This window comes from Melanaphis sacchari, unplaced genomic scaffold (assembly GCF_002803265.2).
Source record: "Melanaphis sacchari strain LSU unplaced genomic scaffold, SCAv2.0 Contig26_pilon_pilon, whole genome shotgun sequence".
Classification (NCBI taxonomy): Eukaryota; Metazoa; Arthropoda; class Insecta; order Hemiptera; family Aphididae; genus Melanaphis; species Melanaphis sacchari.
The window spans coordinates 1,296,071-1,301,904 of NW_020271143.1; the positions used below are offsets into that span (position 1 = coordinate 1,296,071).

The 5,834-nt window shown below is 32.4% G+C and overlaps 1 pseudogene; it reads left to right on the forward strand.

Moving 5' to 3' along the window:
- The first annotated feature begins 3,001 nt into the window (after positions 1 to 3,001).
- LOC112595306 lies at positions 3,002 to 3,811 on the forward strand (annotated as a pseudogene).
- The last annotated feature ends 2,023 nt before the right edge of the window (positions 3,812 to 5,834 follow it).

The window sequence follows — 5,834 nt, forward strand, 5'->3', positions numbered from 1 at the left end:
TTCTTACCTGGCTGAATTTTGGTACACACCTTTATAACATCATTATAAACAACGTGTAAAAAGTCGACCCAGATATCACGTACATTATTCAAGATCAAAGGTTATGAAAATGGCTTTTAAAATATCTCTTTTTATTGTTCGTACAATAAAAAGTTATTGAGGAGATAATTATCTAAAAAAATATTTCATGAGATTTTCACGTGAAAGTTATAGTTTTTCCGTTAAAGGTCAACAAAGTATACACTTTTAATGAAATAAGATTTTTTTGCTAAAAACAAGTAGCGTTTTCGTTAATATCTCGATTTATACTGGTTGTACAAAAATAAATTCCAACAAAAATTATAGAGGAAAAAATTATCTACAAGATAAGTTACATATATTATATTATATTCAATCGTACTTCTAACTTCCGTACTTGTGATGTATGAATTTTAACGTTAACCATAAAAAATTACCTATTACGAGTATATTCAATAACGATAATAAGGATGTATTCGTTTCCACACCACCTTTGAGGTAGAAGCACGGTGCGTTTTTTTTTCATGGTTTTCCCGGTAGGCCTAGTCCATGTATAGTGATAATTATATCATGGTTATTGAATCGTCAAGACAAATTAATAAGTGTTACATTTTAATTATTAATTATCAACTTGACTCTTGTCATCTTAAATTTATTCTTAACTTTTTTCCACATTTTAAGTATTGTCTTTTTCAAATATATCCGCTGACATAAAAGATCACGTAAAAGTGCACTTCATCAATCATTATAGCAGTACATTTTTTTTCCAGTTCATTAATGTTGCTTCTTTTATTTTTAATAATCATTAAATTTGTTTAAAAAAAAACAATAGGTTGTACGGTATATTTTCATTAATATCATTGAATATTTATTGGTTTACTGGGAGATATGAATCGGAAATCAAGACAGAACGAATGTTCTATTTGATAATTGCTACTGACGCATCTACGATACATAGCATTCTTCTGATTGATTTGACTTTTTATTTTCATACTACGATTGACTAAACATTTTTTTTTTTGCGTATCAAGTGAACAAATAATTATTAATTTTGAGTTTTTTGTAGTTATGATAATATTTTTTTCCCTAAAGTGCAGTTAATTTATAAATTATAATATTTACATCTGGAATAAAATTTTTAATCTTTTCAATTAAAAATTAGCTTTGTGTATTTCTTAATTTCTGTTTAGACCTTTTGATGATTTTTATTCTTATCTTGTATGAGTTTATCTTAGTAGTAATAATTGTAGTAAATTTTTTTCAATAATTTCTTTTACTTTTTTCAATTTTATTATACTTTATGAACCTACGAACTGTTATTTCAGTTACTAATATTATTATCTTAGTATTAATGTTTCTCTTGTGTTCTCAGTTTTTAATTGGCTATTATGTTGTAATTTAGTGATTTTATTTTCGACTATATCACTGAATACGGTATGGTGTTTATCCTTATAATTGTAAACCACGACGCCACCGGATATCTCCCACTTATTTTGTACAAAATATATGTATATATTGTAAAGTTTATTATAAAAATAAAACGCATGTGATACCAGAAAACTCCGGTTACATTTTATTTTGGGAATTTTTGTATTAAATTTTTAAATCTTAAATTTAAATTTCATGGTTTACTAAAAGATATAATATTGCATTGCAACTTGTTTGAAATATAAAATAACAAAATTGGACTTAAAAAAATAATAAATATAAATAATTTTGATTCTTTATTAAATTTTTAAAGACAGGCCCACAATGGGATTAAAGATAAAAACAGAGATTAAATAAAGAGCAATATCCATAAAAATGTTATTGAATGAATATGTATTTGTAGATATTTTATATAATTTTAAAATTGAGGTGCATATCTAATTATTTTATTATTGAATCATTTGATTTGAATAGTTTGATATTATTATATTTATTGATTAACATTATTATAATATAAACCTAATTAATTGTGTATGGATATTCGAAAAATCTGTGTCTTAGTAGTTAATGGTGTATTTAAACATTTGCTGCTCTGGGTACACATTTTTTTTTTTAATGCTAATTTTCTTTATTTATTAGATATTATCTTTATTTTAACATAATTTTCTATTGATTCTATTTGAATTACAAAACTTTAAACTAATGAACTGAATTCATGAGAACATATAACATATTTTTTCTGAGTGTAATTTAATTAAATAATAAATGAGGAATTTTTTTATTGTTAAAGACTTAAATTCAAAAAAATATCAATTTATAATTTTTTTCCAGTAATTTGTAATTGGAAAAATATTGTTACCTATTTTTTCTTTAGATTGAAGATACCGAGAATGTTAAAACAAAATAAATGAACATGAAATATATTGTATTATTTTTATTATTATGTGTTAATCTGGTTGGTAATATATATTTAATTGCGAAATTAGTAAGTACTAAGTTCAAAATGTATAAAAATTATTATAATTTTTAATTTTTTTTTTTTTTTAACGCACCCAAGAATAAAACGATTATAGAAAACAACAAAGCAATATTAAAAAAAATTGATGGGATTAAGAAAAAAATTAATCAAGTTGAAAAACAAGGATTACCAACTATAGAAACCGTTAGGTTAGTTCGGAGCCGACACGGACGTATAATACACAGGAAGAGCGGGTAGCGCGGGAAACACACGTATTAGGTAAAAAGGTAGTTGTAAAACCGAGTCACAACACCAGAACAATGGTGAAGTTCGGCAAGGGTGACCTAGTCTACTATAAGGCACACCACTTATCTAAGGCACATAAAAATTTTCATGCCGGTTTCGCGCCAAAATGGTGGGGGCCGGTAAAGCTAGCGAAGCAGGTCGGAAAAGGTGTTTTCCTCACCGACCAACAACCTCCGCGAAAATTACACGTGTCCTGCCTAAAACGCGCGCTGAACAAATGAATAAAATAAGAAAAAAATTACTATAGAATGTTTTTTTTTGTTGTCTCTTTGTTTACTTAGTTCAGTGACCATGAGCGGGCAAAACCAGACACAAGGGTGGTAACAGGTGGCAGACCTTATCAGGCGTCTTGGGTTGGTGGCCGGAGATGATGATGCGCCGCGGACGGCAGAACAAGTGGCTCGCATGTCCACGTCACAACTGCTTCGGGATCCGGTACGGGCGGCAATCTACCGCCGTGGTTGGGAAGAGAGGACTGCGGACATCCAAAGGACGCTTCAACGGCCTTTACAGGCAAACACGCGACGTCCGCATCCACGCCTACCACCACCACCACCACCAGCACCAAGACCTGGACACTCGCCGGCGGTGTGATCACAGCAACAGCCAACCACCGTCACGGCAAGAGGACCGAGCCGGGCGGAACCAAGGGTACCACCACCAACACCCAAGGTTCCCGGGGTGGCCCCTCCACCACAGCAGAAGGTGAAGACGGAGAAGCAAAAGGCGAGGAATCGTAAGAAGTTCCTACAGCTGAAAGAAAAGAAGAAAGCTAGGGAGCAGTTGGCAAGTCAGCAACACCGACTAGCCAAGGCCCCTATGCCGACTTCGATTCCGGAAGCCGCCTGCTGCAATCCGTCGAACCTAACGCAGGTGGAAATGATGGAGGTGAACGAACCTGCGCCCAAGAGCGAGAAACTCGAGGAGCAGGAGAGTCCCACCAACCAGGAGCAACCCTGCCAGAACGCGGACTTGGAAGACCTTTCCGAGGACGCCTGGCTGGCTGCTCCAGGTCTATCGTTGGAGGAGTTGTCAGAGACGGTGTGTGAAAACCCATACTACACCCCGGCGACGTCACCAAGCCACCAACAAAAGGCATAAGGCAACGCGAGCCTATCTCAAGCTTCGGCAAGAGGTAGTGTAAGCCGAGCCATAACCACATCGGTATAAGTCTAACCCGTGTGGCGGCTTGGCGGGGGAGTATGACACAGTACGCAACGGTCGTCAGTACAAAGTACAGACACCGCAGCGACCGGTCTTCACTATCACCACCACAAACACGGGTAAAATCACGATATTGTCAACTCTCCCACCAACGTCGTAAAGGCCTAGGCGGGACGGGAAGACAAGTCGTGCGAGACGAGTACCGGTCCCCGTAACGACTTCACATTATCTTTATCTTCCACACCCGAAGGTGCAAATTATAACCGTCGCCGATTTTTTTTTTCTGAACTAACACCACGCCGGAACACTACATAACTTCCGCACTATTATACGGTCAATACAGCGAAATATTATTATCATCATCATTATTATTATAATTGTGTAACTATTGTTATTGTTATTTATTATAATATAAATTCATCGATAAAGTGACGCATTCGGTGGTTTTTTTTCTATTTTATTTGTGCTGGTTTTAATTTGTTGGTACAAACAAATCCACAACGACCGCCGAAGCCGCGTCAACATTGTCTTATTGACTTCGGATCCAACCAAAGAAATTGATAGAATATTATCAACAAGAAAAACTCGCTCAACAAAAAATAGTTTGTTAATTAATGGAAATAAAGCTACACCTGTAATTTTATCAAAAGAACGTTTCTTGGTACAAAACACTTGTCCTTTCGACGCAATTGCCGTTTTAAGTACAATCGCTTATACAGATAACCCAAAGTACCAAAAATATATAGAAGAAAATATTAATAACGATTTTCTCCAATTCTGCAAAAATCTTGCAAAAACTGGACCAACAAATAATATTTACAAAATAAGAGTTTCCCTATTGCAAAATGTATTTAAGGTTGATACTAGGGTTACAGATATAAATTTAATTAATGCTACATGCAATGTCAATTTTATAGTAACAAGCTATTTAAAAATGCACCTTCGGTTATTGAATCCATAAAATGTACCAAATGTCCAATATATAAAAAATACTACAGTCCAACTATAGTATTAAATTTATAAAACGGGTTTAAGGATTTGGAAGATTACTTAAAAACATATTTACAAGAGAAAAAGTTGAATTGTTCAAATTATTCAGAGATCGTGTCAAAATCAAGGAAACTTATGGATCATTTATTTATAGAAACGGATTTTTATTCACAGTCAAGCTATTCTCTTATTAATGAATTTCCAATACAGTTGGATTTAATCGATGACAGGTACCTAACAATAAAAAATTATCATTAAAATATACTGTGTCCTAAAAATCCATTACAACCCTGAATATTTCCATGGAAAATTATTTTGAATGCTATTTTTTTATAATGAAATAAAAATATTGGATTTTCCGTTGAAATATTTACGGTGATACATTACACCTATAGGGGAAAATTATAATATTATCTTTAATACATAATTTACAGATACATAATTATTGGTGTTACAGGATAGAGTCATGGTCACTACGTGTCCTACGTCAAAAAAAACAATATTTGGGAGATAAATAATTATTTGGAACGTAAAATTAAAAAATCATCTTCAAAAATTACAATTAACCCTCACTTGATTATGTATATAAAAATGTAGGTAATCTTCAATATATTTAAGGTATTTTTAATTATTTAATTTTTTTTTTTTTTTTAAATGATAAGGAATCATTAAAAATAATTTCATTGAAGATGTTCATTATTCAATTTAATAAATATATGTTCATAAAAAATATAATATGGCAGTTTTTGTATGGTTTTTGAGTTCATGTATTGGTTTTATAATGATGTGTGTGTGTGTGTGTGTTTTTTGTGTCTGTGTACAGCATAAGTAGTCGAAATAATGTTTCTATTTCAAACTTCGGGGGTGGTTTCCGATGACAAAGTGAATATCCTTGGTGCATTATAGAGGTAAAAAGTAAACATTTTCTAACAGTTTTCAAAAAAATCGAGAAAAACAAAAAAAAAATGAC